Source organism: Moschus berezovskii, chromosome 15 (assembly GCF_049115385.1).
Source record: "Moschus berezovskii isolate FMDL1 chromosome 15, NW_MosBer_1.0, whole genome shotgun sequence".
Classification (NCBI taxonomy): Eukaryota; Metazoa; Chordata; class Mammalia; order Artiodactyla; family Moschidae; genus Moschus; species Moschus berezovskii.
In genome coordinates, this window is record NC_142474.1 from 55497364 (window position 1) to 55520682 (window position 23319).

Below are 23319 nucleotides of genomic sequence, written 5' to 3' on the forward strand. Positions count from 1 at the left end.
CCTCTGACCAGCATCTCTCCATTTTCCCTGCCTCCCTGCCCCTGTTAATGGCCATTCTGCTCTCTGCTTCTGTGTATTTGACTCTTGTTAGATCCCACCTATCGGAGAAGGCAATGGCAAGCCACTCCAGTACTATCGCCTAGAGGGTCCCATGGATGGAGGAGCCTGGTAGGCTGCAGTCCGTGGGGTCGCTAAGGGTCGGACACGACTGAGTGACTTCACTTTCACTTTTCACTTTCCACTTTCCACTTTCACACATTGGAGAAGGAAATGGCAACCTACTCCAGTGTTCTTGCCTGGAGAATCCCAGGGACAGGGGAGCTTGGTGGGCTTCCGTCTATGGGGTCACACAGAGTCGGACACGACTGAAGTGACTTAGCAGTAGCAGCAGCAGATCCCACCTATAAGTGAGACCATTCAGTTCTGTTCTCTCTGTGTCTGCCTTATTTCATTTCATAATGTCCTCCAGGTCCATCCGTGTTGTTGCAAATAGCAAGATCTCCTTTTATTTTTAAGGCTAAATAATATTCCCTTGTATACATACACCATGAGTTCTTTATCCATTCACACATGGACAGACATCCTAGCGGTGGCCTTGATACACAGTATTGGCCATTGTGAATACTGCTGCAATGAACATGAAGATATCTCTACAAGATACTGATTTAATTTCCTTTGAGTATACACTCAGAAGAGGGGTTGCTGGATCACATGGTAGTTCTACTTTTTTTTTTAATGACTTCAATGCACAGCATTTGGGATCTTAGTCCCCTAACCAGGGATCCAACTGGTGCCCCCTGCATAGAAGTGTGGAGCCCTAACCACTGGACTGCCAGGGAATTCCCTTGGTAGTTCCGCTTTTCAGAAAATAATTTCTTAAAGAAAGAAGTAACTTTTAATTTTAATCAAAGGGCAAATAAAGGTCTAGATATGAGGAAGGAAGCCTTATGTAACTAGTTATGTTGGACATGCTCTACAGGTGCTATGGCTTGTGCGATAGTGTTCACTATGTGGTGTGAATGGGAGGAAAGGGGTGTTCATAGATGTCCATTCAATGAAGATTATGTATCTTTGGTCCAGGCAGAATTTGATAGAGATGGAGAGGAACATGTGGATATGAGAGAAAAACAGTGAAAGCAAAGGACTGCTTTTATGACCCAAGTAGATGTGGGGCCCTGGAGAGGAAATGATGATTACCCTAAAGTTGTAGGATGGAGACTGTCAGGGGTCCTCTTGATAAGAGGGTAAGTAGGGTGTTTCCAGTAGTCATGGATGGATATGAAAGTTGAACTATAAAGAAAGCCGAGCACCGAAGAATGATGCTTTTGAACTGTGGTGCTGGAGAAGACTCTTGAGAGTCCCTTGGACTGCAAGGAGATCCAACCAGTCCATCCTAAAGGAAATCAGTCCTGAATATTCATTGGAAGAACTGATGCTAAAGCTGAAACTCCAATACTTTGGCCATCTCATGCGAAGAATTGACTCATTTGAAAAGACCCTGATGCTGGGAAAGACTGAGGGCAGGAGGAGAAGGGAACGACAGAGGATGAGATGGTTGGATGGCATCACTGACTCAATGGACATGAGTTTGAGTCAACTCCAGGAGGTGGTGATGGACAAGGAGGCCTGGCGTGCTGCAATCCATGGGGTCGCAAAGAGTCGGACATGGCTGAACGACTGAACTGAACTGAGGGAAGTTGAATGGAAAAAAGAGAAGTTCTGCCTTCAATTGGTCACATTGATAAACTGTCTCTCAAAAAGATGAGACATATGTCTAACTAAGCCATGAATATCATCAATCATTTTGAAAATCAATTTCCATACTACTAGGTTCCTCCTACCCTGTGAGAAAATTTTAACTGCTAATCTGACTCATTGGAAGTGTGTGGGACTCTTCCAGTTTCCTATTTCATTCTGAATCACTTGGAGCAAGTTGATTTTTTCTAGGAATTTTTCCATTTCATTTAAATTTTCAGATAAAGTTGTTCTTAGTGTTTCTGTATTCTCTTTTGAGTGTCTTAAATATCAGTAATTATGTCTCCACATTAATTGCTAATATTCTTTAAATTTTGTCTTTCTGTCTCTCATCATTTTGGACAGAAGCTTTTCAATTTTATTGATCTTTTAAAGAAAAAGAAATAGCTTCTACTCTATCTTTGCATTTCTTCATTTATCCATTTAACTATTGGGGAGGCCAAAAAGTTTGTTCAGGTTTTTCCATAAGCTGTTACAGAAAAACCCAAGCAAACTTTTTGGCCAACCCCCTAGTTGTTTATGCACTCTTGTAGATGAGAGCAGATGGTGTAAGCAGTTGTTGTCGGGAGAAATGATTTGGGAAAAGCAGGTGTATGTCAAAGTCCGATTTCTTGCGATGTGTCTCAGCTGTTGACTTGCAAAAGGGAAGTCATCAGGTCAAGCTGCAATTAGAACAACGCAGGTTGTTTTGTGCAATGACAGTGACTGAGAAGTGCCCGGGAGGATTACAAACATCGCCAGAAACTAGCCTTCAGCCACCCCACAGGACTCTGGCCTTTTTATCACTCAATCTTTCTCTCTAATTTTCTTTCATGGGTGTGTGCTTAGTCGCTCAGTTGACTGTATGCGACCCCATGGACTGTAGCCTGCCAGATTCTTCTACACATGGAATTTTCCAAGCAAGAATACTGGAGTGGATTGCCATTTCTTTCTCTGGGGGATCTTCTCAACCCAGGGATTGAACCAGAGTCTCCTGTATTTCCTGCATTGGCAGGTGAATTCTTTAGCACTGTGCCATATGGGAACTTTTTCCTTATCAAGTTCAAATATTTATTAATATTAATATTATCCAGCTACAACTGACATTAGGCAGCATTTTAGTCCATGTTGAATTTTGGTGAAACACATAAAAGAAAGTTATCACTCAGAGAGCATTTTTTAAAGCCCAGGAATCATTAGCACTTCAACTATGTGGCAATTCTCTAGGCAGAGTTAATAAACAAACTTTCTGTGGCAAGATTTAACATTAGCTTGCAGTTTGGACTTTAGTTGCAAGCCCAAAGTGGATTAAGCAGCCCCCAACTTCCAGCCAAGATGGGATAGAAACAGAAAAACCATTGATACTGTTTTAGATAGAACATACATGTATACACACACCTCTTTGTATATATGTATACATGTGTATGTGTGTGGAGAAGGAAATGGTAACCCACTCCAGTATTATTGCCTGGAGAATCCCATGGATGGAGAAGCCTGGTAGGCTACAGTCCACGGGGTCGCAAAGAGTCGGACACGACTGAGCGACTGAACAGAACAGAACAGTGTATGTGTGTGTGTGCAAAAGTACTGTAGTTTTTACACAGAACATGCATTTTAGATATAGATTTCAATTGAATCATTAACCACTAAATCCAGAGGCAATAGCCTGCAGTAAGTTAAATATTTTGTCCAAAATCACAAAGCTAATTGGTAGCAGAGCCATGGTTTAGATCCCTTCTGACCTAGCCTGGTCTTTATTCTATAACTTCATGAACTTACTTTATTGCATTGTTTAAAAGGCAGGTGAATATGTATAAATAGCATTCAACCAGTTATTACTATTACAAACATTTAAAGGGATACTTCCTGCTAATAGAAATGTATCTGGAATGTAGAACAAGAAGCAAAAAAGCTGGAGCAAATGCAGAGCGTTCTGAGTGAACTGGCCACTTGTTTTCTATGTTGGTTTTCGAATTAGGAAACATATAGGTGAAATCGTCTTTACTATGCTTATGTGCAGAGATGGTTTGTTTACTCATTAATATATACCTACTACTTAGACATTTTAATATTTTTGACAGGATGAGGGTTTGAGTGTTTTTTCCCCTCTCTTTGCTTTTAGAGATTTTTGTTTTAATGTACAGGAAGACACTCAGGAAATCCTTCTTTTTTTCCGGTTTTGGATTTATGTAAAGAAAAAGACGTAAACGTCAGACCTTTGCATCATGCCCTAGTTGTTTATGTGACTAACAGCTGTTTCTTTGGATTCTTAGGGGATGTTTAGTTGCAAAGTTGAATCACCATCTTATAGAGTCCCTTTGATTTTAAAATTATGAGTAATAAAGACAAGTGTTTTGTAAAAACAAAATCAAAATCAAGCATTTTAGGCAACACACATATTAAATGTTTTGAAATGAAAACTTTGCTGAATTTAGACTCTAGAAATGGCAAAGTGTCCAGTTACATTATGAAGCAGGGCTGTGTTGTAAAGTTTGCCAAATGCTTTGTAGCAGATTAACCATTAACTATTAAAGGAAGAGGGTTCCTTTTTCTTACTGGTGCTATTAGCATATTTAATGAAGTGATTCCATTCCCATACTCACAAATGCTCGTGCTCCAAGTGGTAGAGCCCCCAAACCTTGGATTTGGTCTACGTCTGTGATATTTTCAAACTACAGAATGTAGCAAGATGAGGTTAGATCTCAGTAGGTCTGATGGCTTCCTCTTTCACCCTCTGGGACCAGTTGCCATGGGAGGAAGTCCCTGTGAGCCTGCACCTGAGGTACCCAAGCAGACAGCTCCAGTCAACATCTGGACTTTGAGGCTGCTCAGGACAAGCTGGTCCATAGCCAACCGCCCAGGTGACAGCAAATGCATGACAGAGCGAAAGAGAATAGAAACCAAACAGGGCAGAAGCAAGGTATCCCAGCTGAGCCTCCTCCATATTGCCAACCCACAGCACAGTGAGCAAATCATCCATTATTTTAAGCCACTATGTTTTGACATGCTGGGTTATTCATTAATAGACACTGATACAGGTATTGAAGAATATGACTTTTAAAATGTGAACTGAAAATTAAGATTCTATTTTTGAATGAACTCTTATTTATTCAAATGGCCATATACCCAGTGCAGAGTTTAAGAGACAAAAGAGTAAAGATATATAAAAAAATGTCCCTCCTCTGGGCACTGTTAAGCCTTTCTCATCTGTTTGGAGCTCTGCAGGATGATGGTTCAGGCATAAAGCAACTATTTCAAGATCATACATAGGGAAAATGACCAAGTGGGAGATTAAAACACAACATATCTCATTCCAAATTGATTTGCTTTGTTCTATTTTATGTTTCCTCCACATGTTCATCTCTGCTCTCCTCAATTTTCTTTAGGAAAGAATATAAAAGGTACCAGATGTCAAAGCAGAAGGATGAGGTTAAAGCTGACAGTATGGGTGGTCTTTTGGGTGAGTGTTATAAGATGGAAGATTATTATGTGTACTCTGCAGTAGAGAATCTATCACTAATGATTGGTTAACAGACTCAGAAACCACTCAGGGGAACATTTTCTTCGTTTTCTATTTGGAGAAAGTGAGCAAAGGCTCTCTCTACACCTGGTGAACTGTGCCAGCCTAGGACTAGAGACCCAGGGAGGTGCCGCCAGCTCACCTGACCTTCCTGAGGTTCTGTCCACATCCAGAATATGGAATTTACCAGGACATCAGACTCAGGCTGAAAGTTATGTGTCACCTGATATAACCCCTGGGAAGTCTAGCTATGCCCTGAAAGTCCAGGCTTATTTACTGGACAAATATCTGTCATGCCCTGAATATGGTCCAGGTGCAGTTGATAGAGGCTGTGGATTCAAGCATAAATATCACACTGCATGTGTGTGTGCATGCCAAGTTGCTCTGTCGTGTCTAAATCTGTGTGATCACATGGACTGTAGCCTGCCAGGCTCCTCTGTCCATGGGGTTTCCCAGGTAAGAATACTGGAGTGGGTTGCCATTTCCTTCTCCAGGGGATCTTCCCAACCCAGGGATCAAACCTTTGTCTTACTGGCAGGTGATTGCCACCTGGGAAGCCCCAACACTCTTGCAGGTGATTACCACCTGGGAAGCCCCAACACTCTAGTCCATACACTTTTTAAAATTAAAAAAAAATTATTTCTTTTTGGTTGCTCTGGGTCTTTGCAGTGAGTGGGGGCTACTCTTCTTTGTGGTGTGTGGGCTTTTCACTGTGGAGGCTTCTCTTGTTGTGGAGCACACATTTTAGGTGCAGTAGTTGCGGCACGAAGGCTTAGTTACTCCGAGGCATGTGGAATCTTTCCTGACTAGGGATGCAACCCATGTCCCTTGCACTGACAGGGGGATTCTCATCCCAGTACCACCAGGGAAGACCTAGTCCATAACTTTTAAGTACTTATTTCCAGGTTCCACCCACAGAGACTCCAGGGGTCCCAAGCCAAATTGGATATTTGATCCTATCTGAATTAAGATCTCCTTAAGATTCTCAGGAATGTGAAATAGAAGCACCAAACCATAGACTTCATGAATGAGTATTGGTGTCCTATCATTTAATAAAGCTTTGACTCAAGAAGTGCAAAGTAGATATTTGATTTCCTCTTATTGTTTTTGGTTTAGAAGAAGTAATGGTTCTTGATACAAAGGTAAGGAAGGGGCGGAGCGCTTCTGGACATTAATGCCCCAGTCTAGGGAATAAGCTGCATGTTTCTGTTTCTCTCCAGGGCAGGGAAGAGACTGTGTGGTCACTTAACACATCTAGACACTCTGTACATTGTCCTGGCATCATCAGCGTTTGTCCAGGCTGCTTTGAGGGGACGTTATAGACTCACTGGTGGGTCAGTACTTTTCCAGGGTTAGAGTCTAAAATTTAAGGCATCCTTCTGCTCAGGCTGCCGTAACAGTGGCTTAAACCACAGACACTTATTTCTCACAGTTCTGGAGCCTGGAAGTCCAAGATCAAGGTGCTGGCAGAGTTGGTCTCTGGTGAAGCTCTCTCTGGCTTGCGGATGACTGCCTTCTGGCTGTGTTCTCTCATGGCCTCTATGTGTGTGCACATACACACACACACACACACGCACACACACAGAGACAGAGAGAGAGACAGAGACACAGAGACCTCTGGCATCTCTTCCTTTTCTTACAAGGTCACCAGTCTTACTGGATTAGGTCCCCACTCTCATGACCTCATTTAACCTTCCTAAAGGCCCTATCTCCAGATATAGTCACATTAGGGGTTTGGGTTTCAACATACGAATTTGGGGAAGACATAATTCAGTCCCTAACATTTCTTATATGCCAGACACTTCTATATATATCTGTGAAGATATGTACTATCAAGTATAAGCTCTGCTCAAGGAGGGCTCATAGTTATAATTCATGCACTAATTTTAAGGTCATACTACATATGGAGGGGCAGAAAAAGTCCATTCGGTTTGAGCAAGTTAGGAAGTCTTCTCAGAGGAACTTGGGTTTCAGAGAAGAGAGGAGCTCGTGGGAGTTGGGGTGGGCAGAGAGGAAGTGTGTAGAAAAGTCAGCAGGTGACTGATTCTTTCATGCAATCCTCATAGTCACAAAATAGGGCCATTTAGCAAATACAGCACTTTGACTGAGTGGAGGCATGGGTATGTGTTTGGGGGAAGTAGAAAGATCCCAGGAAGGTCATCAAGGTGACATCAAAAAATGTGTTGCTCTATGGGGTACTGTGTGAAGGAACTTGAACTGGGTCATGTAGTAGGAATTGGACATCCTTTAAAGGATTTTTAATTTTATTTATTTATTTTTGATTGGAATGTAATTGTACTACAATGTGTTTGTTTCTACAGTACATTGAAGTGAATCAGCTATATGTGTATATCTATATATATATCTCCCCTCCCTCTTAAGCCTTGCTCCCACCCTTCCCATCTCTCCCCTCTAGGTCATCACAGAGCACAGAACTGAGCTCCCTGTGCTATATAGTAGCTTTTCACTAGCTAAGGGTTTTAAGAGCAGATTAGAACTTTCAAAGTTCACTGGGGAAGCAATCTGGAGGAAAAGCATGTATGACATGGGAGGCTGGGGATATTGGGAGGCTACTGCTAAGGGTGGTGACAGACCCCAAAGGCCAACTGTGGCAGAATCGGTGGGATGGGGGCAGGGAGAGCCAGCAAGGCACCATGTAGAACTGACTCCAATGTAGGGAGTGGGGAAAATCTGGGCCGGATCCCAGATTCTGGTTTGGTGACTGGTGGATCCATTGTCAAGAGCAGAGCCAACACAACCCAAGAATGGGAGAGAAGTAAGACTTGTGGGGAACAGAGTGGATAAAGTTCACACAGGTGAAATTTGGGCTTGGAAGACACTGTCTCTCTAAATCCTGTGGCAGGTGATCTTACCCCCTAGCGGGCTTCAGGGCCTAGGGATTACCAGACTCTAAAGTGTTGTGACTTCAGAGCATCTTTGGAGGAAGTCATTGGTTTGTGTGCTCAGCTGCTAAGTCGTGTACAAGACTCTTTGCAACCTCACGGACTGTGGCCCGCCAGGCTCCTCTGTCCATGGGATTATCCCGAGGAAGAATACTGGTGGGGGGGGGGGTTGCCATTTCCTTCTCCAGAGGATCTTCCCAACTCCAGGGATGGAACCGGAGTCTCCTGCATCGGCAGGTGGATTCTTTACCCCGAGCCACCTGGGAAGTCCCTACTGGTTTCCCCAAACCCATAACTGATGTGACTTTTTTGTGTGATCATGACCCAAGCTGTTTCGGTCAGAAAGGTTTACCCATAAATAAGTGCTTATTCATCTGTGGCCAAGAAAATTAAAAAGCTTTTGATCTAAAACCCATTACCTGTCATCTTTATTGTTTGTTACCCTGAAACAGATACCTCCCCCACCTTTTTTTTTTTTAACCTGCTGTGATTCAGGTAGATTGTAATCTAAGAGTCTTAGGGTTAGGCAGAAAAGCAGTTTGTTCTAAGAGAGCTGAGAAAAATGAAAACCTGAGAGGAAATAAAAAAGAGGCAAACCAAACCTTTTTCTCCTTTCCTATAAATTTAAATACCCTTTCATGAGTGAGGAGGAGGAGTCTGAACAAATTACCCGGTCTCTGGGTTTCAGGCCCTGGTTGGCCAGTAAATTTGTACAGTTTCAAAACAAATCTGATTCCCTGTCCCTTTGAGTTTTCTCTGGAGAGGTGTTGGCAGGATTTTAATGGGGAAGCTTGAAGCCAGACAACAGCAGTCAAACACTCCAGAATGCTTGTGATTGCGGGGGTGGTGGTAGGGGGGTGTGTGTGTGTGTGATTTAATTTCCCATTTCTCTCATCTGGTGATACTCAGTTTTTTGTTCCAATACAGTATTCTCTCTCCTTTGAGAGTTCCCAAAGCGAACCAAACTAAAACCACAGAAGGAAAACCTCCGGAACCAAACCCGCTGACTTTTTCCCGGTGTAGCCCTATAGGGCCACGGTCCGGACCGCGAAGCTCCAGCCAGCGCGGCGGGGCGTGTCCGGGGGCGTGGCCTCGGCAACCTCGCCCCGCCCCCGCCCCGCCCCGCCGCTTAATTCGGACGCGCGGGGCCGCGGGGTGTGAAAGAGCCGCCCAGCCCCGGACGGCTAGCCGCCGCCGTCAGAACCGCCGCCCGGGCCGCTCTCAGCTGCTCGGCCGCAGGGTGCCGCCGCGGCCGCCCGCAGCCAGCGCCGCGGAGGGAGCCGCGCGCCTTTGTGCGCGCGCCGAGGTGGGTTCGCCTCCAGCACTTACTTTGCACACAAAGGCTGGGAGCTGAGGGAGGCGGGGTGCCCGCCAGGGCTACGGCACGGCCGCCCACCCTGCTCTGACCCCCGGCTCGAGGCTTTCCCGGTGGGAAGGGCCGCCAGGCTTCCCCTCCCCGCGGCTGGCGCTGGGGCGGGGGTCCTTGCGTGCGGGCGTTGGAGGGTTACGGTGCGCAGGGTGGTGGGCTTGCGGGGAGCCCCGGCCACCCCGCGCGGTGCAGGGGACCGGTCCGGGGTGCGGGGTCGGGGCGTGGCAGGGGCCGCGTGCGGGGAGTCCCCGATACCCGGGGGAGCGGGATTACGGGGGGCTCGCCACGGAGGCCAGCCTGGGCGGCCACTCCGCTCGGCTTATTGTTGCTTCCTCGGCCCTGAAAATGGAGAGACCCTGCTTGGAGGGATGCACACTGCCCACCGGCTGCGCCGCGCGCGGCCAGATGCCGAGCCCCGGGCGCCCGGCTCGCCCCTCGCAGCCCTGGCAGCCGCGGAGCCTCCGCCTGGACAAACAAAGGAGGGGCCGCGGGGGCGGGGGGTGGGGGCTGCCCCGCTGGTTGAAAGGTGATCGGGGCACTGTTTCCCAAACAGCCTGCAAGTAACTTTTCCATTTCTGCCTCCCCTCCGCTCCGCTCCTACTGCTCCAGTGAACCCAGTATGTTGGGTGGCGTCTTTACCCGAGGAGTCCTACAATTTTGATTCTCATAACTCCTCCCCCGAGCATCTTCGGGTCTCCTCTGGGATAGCGTGGATGCCTCTGGCCAAGTTTTGCCGAGGGGATGGTAACAGTCCTTCTGAAATATGAAGAGGAATCCCGTAGAGGATAAATGGCAGATCTTCTCTGTAGTAAGATACCATAGCCTGCCTTTCGCGGGAAGACTTGAGTCAGTGACAGTAGAGCAAAGTTCTTTGATGAGAATGAGTGTGATATTTAAGGCAGATATTGAAAATTGGAATAAAGCCTGTTCAGTTCAGTTCAGTTCAGTCGCTCAGTCGTGTCCGACTCTTTGCGACCCCATGAACCACAGCACGCCAGGCCTCCCTGTCCATCACCAACTCCCGGAGTTCACTCAAACGCATGTCCATCGAGTCGGTGATGCCATCCAGCCATCTCATTCTCTGTCGTCCCCATCTCCTCCTACCCCCAATCCCTCCCAGCATCAGACTTTTTTCCAGTGAGTCAAGTCGTCGCATAGGCTTTATATTTTTAACTTGCAGACAGGTACTTAGTTTCTCCTCGGACTATGTCCCCCTTTCATCACGTTGGAGATTGCAGCTGTACAAATTGCTTTAAGTTGAGATAGTATCTGAGGTGCATGTGTAGCGATTTCTTAGTGCTAGTAGTTTCCAGTTTAAAGCTTTTAGGTGTAAACTTATGTATGTTTATTAACAAATTGAAAAGAAACATAGGGAAAAAAAAGTCACTCATGTACCCAACCACCCAGACATAGCCTAGAATAAAGGCGTTTTGCTTCATTTATGGCTTGGCAGCGCTGGTGTGAAGTGTGTGTGTGTGTGTGTGTGTGTGTGAATGTGAATGAGTGAAGGAGTTACTGATTATGAATCTTGACCACTACCATCGGTCTAAAATATGATCTCTAATAACCTTAGTCTACAATGGTGTTTTGGCAACAAATTGTTTGAAATATATTTCCTTATAGCCTTGCAAATAACCATCTGTGCAGAAGGGCGAGGGAAGAAGTAGAAAAAACAAGACAAGTTCCACTTAAATAGGAAAGAACGGACTGATTAAAGTGTTTAATGTACTCCGTTCCTTGGATTTCAGGTGTAGTTTTGGGTTGATTTTTTTAGAAAATAAAAGCAACCTTTCATTTTTTAAAATGTTAAAATAATAAAATTGTGTTCTAAGATCCATGTAAAATTGTAACAGAAAGGAACTCTTTTTGTAGAATCAAGTTTTGTAGCTGGTGACATGCTTGCTTCTAAAAGACCTTACACTGGGAAAGTAAAACAAGAAGGATTTTCCTGTGAGTGTAGAGAGTAGTTTTGAAGTGCCTGTGTTCTGGGGAAAAAACAAAAACAAAAAACACATTCAACCACACATTTGGCCCCTGAATGTTTTTGTCATTATACACTTTTATTTTCCACTTGTAAAATTCTCCAACATTTAATTTCTCCAACATGAAAATTTAAAAAGAGGCCTTGGAATTGACTGTTGAGAAGTGCTAGATTGATGATTAGAATGATGCAATGTTTTTTGAAGTTAGAAAAATTTACGAGAAGGAAGTTGTGGTTATGCACTGTCAGGTGCAGTCTTTGTTCCTGTTTCTAACATGGGGCTCCTTACTCTGCGTATGTGTTTGGGGGGTTTACAGTGCAGTACAGTTGGCTCTCCAAACCCCTGAGTTTCACATCCCCACAGTCAACCAATCATGGATTGAATCTGCAGGTGCCAAACCCCAAGATGCAGAGGGCCAACTGTATTCATCGTACTGCACTGTTTTATATAGGGACGTGCGCATCGGTGGATTTTGGTGTCCTCAGGGGTCCTACAACCAATACCCATAGACACAGAAGGTCAACAACAGTGATCTGTGCGTGTAAAGTTTGTGACCTGTTGTGATAACAGTACCATTCTCCATCCGGAAGTCAAAAGAAACTAAAATAGGGACTATCAGAATCTCTCAACCTTATTTTTCAATCCTGTGACCTGGAACAGTCCGAGAAGCACAGCCAAGCTGGACGTGAGGTCAGAGTTGAGTCGCTTTGCTCTTCAAAGTTCTGTTGCCTCACAGGGAGGAGAGAAAAGTTTGGAAGTGGTCCAGGGTTACGGACTTGTATGGCTGTTTGTGATGGCCTGTCCCTGTGGCCTGGAGATTCCATTCCTGACATGTTTAAAAGGAGGCTTGGTTTGAATTTGAGAGAAGTGCTCTGAGAAGTCTGGTTCCTGAGCTGTGTGTGGTAGGATTCACGTGGTCACTCGTCCATTCATTCCTTTGATTTCTTCATTGTTTAAAATGTCACAGAGATGGAAAAGAGTTTTTACTGATTTTGAGGGGAGTAGTTAAGGTGTGGAAAATGTCTAAAAAAAGGGAACATAGTAGGTTAATAATATGGCTTCATATTTTTTTTAACATTTTTTTTAATGTGGACCATTTTTAAAGTCTTTGTTGAATTTGTTGCAATATTGCTTCTGTTTATATTTTAGTTTTTTGGCCATGAGGCATGTTGGATCTTAGCTGCTTGGCCAGGGATCCAGTCTGTACCCCCTGCATTGGAAGGCAAAGTCTTAACCACTGGACTGCCAGGGAACTCTCACAGGGCTTCATCTTCTTAATGTCCTGTCTGCCCTTTCCTTCCAGAATTCTCTGTGAAAATGTTTGGAGAAAAGGGGCCAGGAGGTTTGGTTGGGTGAGGTCTAGATTTGAGGCATTTTTGAAGTCCCCAGATATCTTGATAGTTATGAACTTGTCAGCATTTTTTAAGTCTGGAGAAAGTAGCTGTGAGCACTGACCCGTTTTTGCATCTCACTTTGGGCTCCTGGTGTTCAGGGAGAGAACTGTGCAACAGAGGAGTCTGTGTGCACAGCCCAGGCCACTTAGTGCTGGAATGACCTGAGGAGACTTCATTGCATTTCCTCATGTAATTTCCTTGTCCAAGCTTGGCCTAGTTTTGCTCTTCGTTTGTGAAGCAAACCAGTTTCTCCCTTTCTCCTTCTCGTGCAAGAAGTGCTGGGTCCCATCCATCTGAACTGTAAACCTTTCCTTATGCAGTGTAGCCAGGGAACTCCACTGAAAAGGATTCACGCTTTTATTGCATCTGATGCTGCTGATTCCAGGACCCTGTCAGTAAAAGAAAATCATTGATCAGCTGCCACTTAGTCCTGGTGAATGGACGGGAGGCTTTTTCTAAGGCTGATTGGGGATGCTTTGTTTTCTATTCATTCCTTCATTGAACGAACATTTTCTTAGCTCTTCCCATGTGCTGGCACTGCCCTTGCATTGGGCATACTGCAGTTGACAAGTCCCATTGGGCCCCTGTCCACCTGGCAGGGTAGGAGAGGAAAATATTTAAATAATTGGGTAAAATCACACAAACATTGTGTTTAATGACCATGATGTTAAGAGAAGGGAAGGGAAGCTTTGTGAATTAAGGTATCTTGAAAAGAATGGTGTAAATCCCAGCCCAGGCTGTGGGATTGAGTTTCTGAGCTGTGGGTGAAGTGTCTGGGGTGAGAGGCATGGTGGGAACTGAGTGTGATTTACCCAAGGCTGAGAGCTTGGTGATAGGAGCTTGGTGGAACAGATTTGGAAGATTGTTCAATTGTGTCTAGAATTTGGCTGAGGGTTTGGGACACTTTCTGGTGTAAAACCGAGGAGGGACTGGGAAACCAAGGTCTTGTTCTTAATGTTCTCGCTGAAGGTAAACCTGCAGGCCACTGGTGGTGGGGACGTGGTATCCCAGCAGGTCTGAGGGATTCCCAGGACCTGAAGGCTAGTGTTATGTGGTGGGGGGAGGCAGGACCAACTACATCTGTGCCCACCCCAGGTTCTGTTACTATTGAAAAGATAAGAGAGGGGTTTGTGGGGAAATTGTGGGAGGACTTATTTAAGAAGACCTTTCAGACTCAGGTGAGCTGTAGGAGGGAAAACAGGGAGCGATGCAGAAAAAGAAGGACTGTCACTTTGACATGAATGAACTCTTCTGTGAACTCTGCAGTTCTACCAGGGGTTGCATTTAAGGTCAAGCAGCTGGTCAGAGCAACTGTAAAGCAGTAGCCGAAGTTTGTGCCTCGTGTGCTTGGGGAGATGGGAAGGAGGCATTATTTGGTGACAGTGATGTTCCTTATAGACAGCACAATCTTGGAGTGCTGCAGTGTGGAAAAAAAAGCTCCCTCCACCCTCAGAGCCGTGAAAACAGCATGACCTATGTATGGGCTGTCTGCAGTGCTATTCCTGGGTATGCTACTGAATTATAAACCCTTAGCAATTGTTTCATGCAGAAGTCTTAAATGAAGGATTGTAGAGCCTAGGCAAAAGATAGGAAAAGAAAAAAAAAAGTGCAGGTAGACCAGCTGTCCAAATCCTGGTGAGTTGTAGGTATGTGTTGTCTAGAGGGTTTTCTCACCTTGTTCTCTGTTCTCCTTTCTGTTGTCAAGGCCAAGAGTATTATAGTGAAGCATCTATGGGGTACAGCCCTGCTTGGTACCAGCCCTGGGCGAGAGGAGTGGAATTGGGGAACGGGGCATGTTAATGAATGTGCTGTAGGGGAATGGTTTGGAGCTTTGAAGCCAGACACATCTGAGTTTAGAACTAGGTAGCTGAATTCGCCTGCAATGAAGGAGACCCCGGTTCAATTCCTGGGTCAGGAAGAAAAGCTGGGGAAGGGATAGGCTACCCACTCCAGAATTCTGGGCTTCCCTGATGGTTCAGATGATAAAGGGAGACCCTGGGTTAGGAAGATCCCCTGGAGGAGGGCATGGCAACCCATTCCAGTATTCTTGCCTGGAGAATCGTCATGGACAGAGGAGGAGCCTGGCAGGCTACAGTCCATAGGGTCGCAAAGAGTCCGACATGACTGAGCAACTAAACACACACACACACACACACCCAGTTTCATGAGCTCCACAAGTCAGGGAGCCCCTGGGAGCTCTAGTGCTCTTGCTTGTGAGATGCGCTTGGTAAGATCTACCTCGTGGGCCTGAAGCCCTAAAACACAGTCCGTGAGACATGGCTGGCCATGGGTGTTCAGGCTCTTGTGTCATCGTGCACAGATTTGGTGACAGCAGTGGTGCCACGATGCTGATGAGGGACACCAGTGAGAGGAGGCGAGGGGTGAAAGACAACACAGGATGCCTTCATGCCTTCAGGGGTGTTTTAAAGATAACCTGGCTTTGCTATTAGAAACAGTGTGTTTGATTCTATTCTTGGACACAGATTCTGGCACCTTTTGTAAAGTGTCATATTCGCATGTCTAGGAGAGAGGCTGTGATCCCATGATGTCAGCTTTTCTGTGTCACTGTTAGTATATGTAACGCAGAGTGCACTCAGTGAGCATTCAGGTTAAACTCACATTTCATCCTGGTTTTTCAGGCATCTGGGCATGATCCATGCTCATCAGTTTACAAAACCATGCTGTCATGTTATGAACTCCTGCAGTATAAATAATCATTTGTTTCTGGGTGTCTCGTGGAGAGGTATGAACATGTCCTTGTGCTGGAGGAAGTTAATGCCATGTGGATATGTATAGAAGGGGTGGCTCAGTGGTAAAGAATCTGCCTTTCAGTGCAGGAGATCCAGGAGATGTGAGTTGGATCCTTGAGTCAGCAAGATCCCCTGGAGAAGGAAATGGCAACCCACTCCAGTGTTCTTGCCTCCAGAACCCCACAGACAGAAGAGCCTGCTGGGCTACAGTCCATGGGGTCACAAAGAGTCAGACACACACACAGGTACAGAAGCACTTTCTTTTGAATATTCTGTTCCCATACATTGTCATGTCATTTAAAATAGGTAAAGCTGTGGTCAGGGTTCTTTGTCTTCCTTTCGTTTTTTCCCAGATGCCCAGATTAGTGCAGTGGGTTGGAAAGAGAGAGGCCTAGTGTTCTAAAATGTTCAGAATCCTGGGCCCAAGTTCACCATTAATGGTTTCCTAGCAGGTCATTTGTTGCTCTTTTTTCTGCTTCTTCATCTATATGAAGATAATCAACCGTGCCTACTTCTTAGAGTGGTCTTGAGGGGTAGGTGGAACCCTGTCTTCAGTTTACCTACTGGCATACTCAGGATGATCCGTCATCATTCCTGGGGCTGCTCTGGGGTTCAATATCATGCCTGCCACCCCCTGGGATCAGGTGACTCTTTGAAGGTGAGGGGAGGCAGGGCACAGAAGGGAGAGCAGGACTGGCTGCATTACCCTTTGTGTTCCTGCTGTGGGATGGGAGTGAGGGAGCATCAGTTATTCTGTGCTTGTGGAGGGAGGCACCATGGATGTGTACTACCCTGTCAGACTTAGCATCTGACTGGCTTAGGCAGTTAACCTAGAAGGGCTTCCATAGTCTCAACAATGAATGTAATTATAAATATTTTCATTATTACCAACTAACAGTTCTTGAGCACTTCCTACCTGGCAGGTGTTGTGCTAAGTGCTTTAAGAGAGCTCTTTATTCCTTCAGCAAATGCTTAATGAATTTTTCTCCATGCCAGACCCTGTGCCAGACTCTGGAGAGTGTGGATGGGAGGGGCAAAATTCTTGCTGCATGGGGCTTCTCTTCTAGCGGGAAGACAGAGTGTAAGGCAGACACAGATGATGTGCTTCAGAGCCCTGTTGGTGCTGTAAAGAAATCAGGTCAAGGGGCAGGAGCAGAGGTGGGCCTGCATCTGTCTGTGCAGAAGCAAGTACAGATAACAACCCAGGGGCCGGAGGCAGTCATCACACGGGCCTGCAGGCCACTGGGGACCAGGGGAGGATCCTGAGCAGGAAGTGGTGGAGATCAGCCTTGTGTTTTGTAAATATCCTGTGAGTCCTGGGGACTGGGATAGAGCTGGTGAGAAGTGGTTGGATGGATCCTGAAATATTTTGAAGATGGAACCATCAGGACTTGATCATGGTTTGGAGCTGACAACAGGAGAGGAGAGAAGTCATGAGTGATACGTCTATGTTTAGCCTCAGCCCCTGGGTGAAGGTTGACACCGTTTATTGATCTGGGAGACCTGGGAGAGGATTATCAATGTGCACAAACAGCCTCTGAAATGAATGCAATTTTAGGCTTCCCATTTCACAGATGTGGAAACTGAGGGTTAGAGAAGTAACAAGTTGGCTGTAAGATGAAGCCGATTCAGGATTAGGATCCAGGTCTGGTCCTTGCCCCAACCTTGCATTCTCAGCTGTTTTGCTGTGCTCAGCAAAGTATCTGAATTTACTATCAGATTGGTGAGAACCCGTGCAAACACTGAAAACGTGTCTCTCTCTCTTTTTTTTCATTACAGCCTTATTGAGGTGTCAATTATATACCATTCAGTTCCCCCGTGATAAGTGTACAGTTCCGTAAGTTTTAGTAAGTTTGTACAGTTAAGCAGCCATCACTCCATCCAGTTTTTGACTCTGTAGTCACTTCCTGTTTCCATCCCTAGTTTCAGGCGACCATTGATCTTCTGTCTCTAAGGTTATGCCTTTTCTAGAAATTTCCTACATAGAGAATCATACACTACATGGCCTTTTGTGTCCAGTTTTGTTCATTTAACCAAGACTTTCTGAGGCTCATCCATCGTGGCACAACACATATGGTCTTAAGGAACATTCTTTGCCTTGGTCAGAAAGAGGTGCTCAGTGCTGATGAGAATGATTTCCGTGGACATGGGCCTTCAGATGATGATAAACGTAATGATGGCACGCCTTTCTGATTGTGCCAGTGTGGTTTTGTTCATTATATTCTGTGGTCTTCCAAGAAATGCCACGAGGGAGGCACCATTAGTGTTAGTGTTTTACAGAGGAGGAGAAGTAAGCCTAGAGAGATGAAAAAGCTCGCCCCAGGTTCTAAGAGCTGAGATCAGACTTCTGCCTTGCCTCCTGTTGGCCACGACTCCACAGTCACTTAGCTGTGTTGATGAAACTTCTGACTTCTTAGCCTGAGGAAGGGCTTGGAATCCCACGTGGAATAATGCACTTGCCAGGTCAATCTAAAACTGTAGTTTTAAGGAGGACATTTATTCTGCATTTTAATTTGGGCGTCCTTGCATGAAAATGATGACGTCTTAAAGTGATCCATTTTTGAAGGAGCTTTCTTGGGTATGTATGATGTGAGGATGGTACCAAATTAAAAATACTTAATTATGTCATTATGCAGAGCTTGTGTGTTTGAGTTGTATCTTCAATATTACGTTTACCAGAAGGGCAGCTTTTTGGGTATGAAGTTTCCCAAGGCTGTAACCTTCTTATTAATGGGTGGAATTTAATTAGGCATCATGCATTTTTCAAAATGTTTATATCATTATATGTTTATATTGATATATTTTCCCCTTGGGGTAACAATTCTGTATTTAAATAGTATTTTCTCCAATTCACATATAGTTCATAGTGGAGGATTTTGTCTTCCCCATTGCAGAGAAGTTCTTTGTACATCACAGATGGCTGAAAGTTTTGAGAAGAGTTTTAAACATTTCATATCTTTTTGTCTATACTTATGTTTTAAAAGGTTATCAAGTTGCTTGTTAAGAGCTAGTTATATAATTTAGCCATGATAAGTGATAACCTCATTGGACTAAGGACTAACTGCATGAGATTCTGCCCTTGGTTTCTGGTAAGGCACTTTTTCTGGTGTCACAGCTTCCTAACTTTTTAAAATGGAACTATAGCATCTTTAAACTAACTCTGTAAGTGTAGTATAGCTTTCATTTTTAGGGATTTTAAGTGACAGTTCCAGTTTACTAGTTCAAAATAGCAAACAAAGGTGACTTTTTATTTTAGAAAACCTGATCTTAATAGTAAAAATTCAACAGGATTAAATTTTGATCTAAAAAGACTGTCTTTGAATCTGTGTTACTCTGATCTCTTCCTGCCATGAAAACCAGAGGGGACTGTACTCTTTTTGAAAACGACTGACCAGTGAAATGCCAGATCTTGAAAACGTAGCAGATGGGGACAACCATTGTTGCAGACTCATTGGACTGTTCCAAGGAGTGGCAGGTTAAAAACTCTCATGACTTCAGCTAGAAGAGAGTGTTAGGATTTGGGAGCAGAGGGAGAGACTTTAAACAATGCAGTAAAGAAGCCTGGTCTTTAGTTGCCGTCACCCTGTTTAATGTCACTCTGCCCTGGCTAGACAGCTTGCTTCAGCTGTGCAGGCTACCAGCACACACAGCTCAGAAGCTGGAAACAGGCTCCCACTTGTTTCTGTTTGCATTCCAGGCTTGCTTCCGACTGGCAGTAGCCTTGAGAGGGGATGTGGTACTGGGCAGCCAAACCAAATAAAATTTAAATGGCAGGAGGTATAAATGGTTGGGGCAGTTTATGTACGTTCTACCTCAGTAGTAAATAATTATTATTTGGCCACACAGTGTGGCTTGCAGAATCTTAGTGTGCTGACCAGGGATTGAACTTGTGCCCCCTGCAGTGGAAGCACAGAGCCCTAACCACTGGACTGCCAGGGAAGTCCCATGTATCTTAATTATTTGGAAAAAAAAAAAGACCTGCAAACTACACAAAACCAAAACTCTCCAGGAACTAGCTGCTAGGATGGAGTCTTGTTCAAGAATGCAAAATCTGCATTACCACTTGGGTGTTCATCTTGTTTCCTTCTCTCCCATTTCATAGGTACCCAGCTTGCTTCAAATGCTGACCTCTCTGCTCAAGAGCATTGATTTTACTCTTTTCACATGAATGGGTTTCGAATGAAGCTCACAACTGCTAGAATCCTTTCGACAGACATGGTGCTCAGGAACCTGTAAATTTCTCTCTAGATTACATACTGCCTCTTGTTCTAACAACCAAGATCTTCTGACCCTTCTTACCAAAAGTTTCCCTTCCTGTGCAGAGTGGGGTATGGCCCCGCCATCTGTGGCTTAGTTTCTGCTCATGGGCCCTGCCCTTTCAGTTGGGGAGTGGTTGAATTGCAGTTTCAGAGCATCAGAAGGCAAGGGGTGGGGCAGCCCAGGAATTTGTAGGAGTCCCCATCTTCCCCACATTGATTTCACCCCTCATTGGCTTAAGAATGTCTTTTAGTAGTTGACTTCTTCACACCAGGGTCTGAACAAAGCCTGCACATTGCATTTGATATGCCTCATGTAGTTTGGACTCTAGAACAGCTCTTCTTCCCCCCATCCTGTTCTCCATAAGTTATTGCTTTGTTGAAGAAGCCAGTCAGTTGTCTTACAGAGTGTCCCACATTCTGGATTTGACTGAGAGTTTTCTCTTTAAACATTTTCCACTAGTCTGTATTTCTGTAACCTGGAAATTAGCACTAAAGCTTGAGTTTGTTGATACAAAACAATAAAACAACCACTTAATTTTACAGCAAAATGGGTTTATTTGGGAACAGCAAAGAATTGCTATTTGGGACCTGCAACTTACGGTGAACCATATAGGTAAGTCCAGAGAACAAAGGAGAAAAACATTCTTTTACAGAGGAGAAATGAGAGTTGGGAGGGGCCATTATAAACAGAGTCCATTGGCGGAAACTGGGAGTTCAAAGTGTTGTGGCTTTTCATTGGCTGACGTGTGGCAGTCTCTCATTGGCTGTGCTGTTACCGGGCAAAGAGAAATCCTTCCTTCCTCCTGCTGGGCGATAAAGTAATAACCTTCTTTCTGTTGGAGATACAAAGGTATCTCTTTTCCTTTTGGGTCTGCAGTTGACCTAGAGTGATGGGGCCTGAGAACTACCCCTTCTGGCCTCCTGATTCCATTTTAAATGAGGTTTCCTTTTATTAATTTTCATAGATTCATGTTCAGCTTTGGGGGGGCGGGCAAGATTAGTGTGTTGAAGGTGTTGTACACTTCATGTCCCATTATCTCAGGACAATATCTGGTTTTCTCCCTTTTAGTGATGCTGAGGTTAATCATTGGGTTCATATAGTGGCAGCTTGATCCTTTCATTGTAAATTTTCTCATCAATCTTTCTCCAAGGGTCTGTTAGCATCCACTGGGAACTGTTGCCTGAATTGATTATTTCATGAGAGGTTGCTGATTCTTTTTGTCTTAATGAACATATGAGTGAGTGTGAGATGAAACTTAAACTAGCCAGGGTGTCCACTTGAGGATGGCTAGATAATCAGTAGAGAAGCAATGATTGGCTTAGCTTTATCCAAGCATAGAAAATACTTCCAGACATTAGAGGTAATTTCCATTTGCACAATCTTTTATGAATGTTACTGTGAAAGTGTGAAAGTGAAAGTCACTCAGTGGTGTCCGACTCTTTGTGACCGCATGGACTATACAGTCAGTGGAATTCTCCAGGCCAGAATACTGGAGTGGGTAGCTGTTCCCTTCTGCAGGGCATCTTCCCAACCCAGGGATCGAACCCAGGTCTCCCACATTGCAGGTGGATTCTTTATCAGCTGAGCCACCAGGGAAGCCCAAGAATACTGTGTGGGTAGTCTATCCCTTCTCCAGTGGATCTTCCTGACCTAGGAATCGAACTGGGGTCTCCTGCATTGCAGGCAGATTCTTTACCAGCTAAGCTACCAAGGAAGCCCATGTTACTGTGCCAGGTTGATTTTATTGTAAGTTTTGTTTAGCAGCAAAATAAGAAATTCTATCTGTATTTGCTAACTTGGATGCTTGACCATCACCTAAAAATTAAGAGATTATGACATGGGTTTATAAATTAGAATTCCACATGATGGTGTAGACCGTGATAGATTATCTTCTTCAGTAATCATCTAAAATTTCCTGACACATAAGGACATTTATGCCTCATCTTTCCTTATAAGAGATGTAAGCTGTTGATTAGTTTAAAAATACAGGAGGCAAATGACAAATCTGAAATAGTGGAGTTTCTGTTCTGCCTAGATGGAAGAAAAATGGACCTCTGCTGGCAACTTTCGACTTCATTGTTAAGATCGGAAAGGATGGATTATTGCAACATGTGTAGCAGGAAGTAATTGGGAGTTCCTTTTAAAGGAGGGTGGTTATAGCAAATGAGTTTAATATATGTGTGCTCCATCACTGCCAGGGGCCACTGGAACAACAACAATATGATTTAGGGACATACCCAGCATTTGAAGGCCCCTGGGATGGAAATACATTGTTTCCTCTTGCCATAGGGAGGCTCGCCTTTTGCCAGCACGCTGAGTACATCATGAGAAACCCTGGACTGGAAGAAGCACAGGCTGGAATCAAGATTGCCGGGAGAAATATCAATAACCTCAGATATGCAGATGCCACCACCCTTATGGCAGAAAGTGAAGAGGAACTAAAGAGCCTCTTGATGAAAGAGGAGAGTGAAAAAGTTGGCTTAAAACTCAACATTCAGAAAACTAAGATCATGGCATCTGGTCCCATCACTTCATGGGAAATAGATGGGGAAACAGTGGAAACAATGTCAAACTTTATTTTTGGGGGCTCCAAAATCACTGCAGATGGTGATTGCAGCCATGAAATTAAAAGACGCCTACTCCTTGGAAGGAAAGTTATGGCCAACCTAGATAGCATATTAAAAAGCAGAGACATTACTTTGCCAACAAAGGTCCATCTAGTCAAGGCTATGGTTTTTCCAGTGGTCATGTATGGATGTGAGAGTTGGACTGTGAAGAAAACTGATCGCCGAAGAATTGATGCTTTTGAACTGTGGTGTTGGAGAAGACTCTTGAGAGTGCCTTGGACTGCAAGGAGATCCAACCAGTCCGTTCTAAAGGAGATTAATCCTGGGTGTTCATTGGAAGGACTGATGCTGAAGCTGAAACTCCAATGCTTTGGCCACCTGATGCGAAGAGCTGACTCATTGGAAAAGACCCTGATGCTGGGAGGGATTGGGGGCAGGAGGAGAAGGGGATGACAGAGGATGAGATGGTTGGTTAACATCACTGACTTGATGGACATGAGTTTGGGTAAACTCTGGGAGTTGGTGATGGACAGGGAGGCCTGACGTGCTGTGATTCGTGGGGTTGCAAAGAGTCAGAGACGACTGAGCGACTGAACTGAACTGGGATGGAAATACATTGTTTCCTCTTGCCATAGGCAGGCTCGCCTTTTGCCAGCATATAAGTAAGTGTGTTAGTCAGTTGTATCTGACTCTTTGCAACCCCGTGGACTGTAGCCTGCAAAACTCCTCTGTCCATGGCATTCTCCAGGCAAGAATACTGAAGTGGGTTGCCATTTCCTTTTCCAGGGGATCTTCCCAACCCAGGGATCGAACCTAGGTCTCCTGCATTGCAGACAAATT

General features: G+C 44.8%; 1 protein-coding gene across 2 annotated transcripts in view; it reads left to right on the forward strand.

The window, feature by feature from the left end:
- The window catches only part of FAM107B (family with sequence similarity 107 member B), a 210207-nt gene that overhangs the window by 126237 nt on the left and 60651 nt on the right, over positions 1–23319 (forward strand). Inside the window, exon 1 of one of the 2 annotated variants that reach the window (XM_088844068.1) lies at positions 9306–9463. The exons of the other annotated variant lie outside the window; for it this stretch is intronic. The gene's annotated coding sequence lies outside the window, so the exon portion shown is untranslated. Of the gene's footprint in view, positions 1–9305; positions 9464–23319 lie in introns of those variants that run through there. 2 annotated transcript variants of the gene reach the window in all.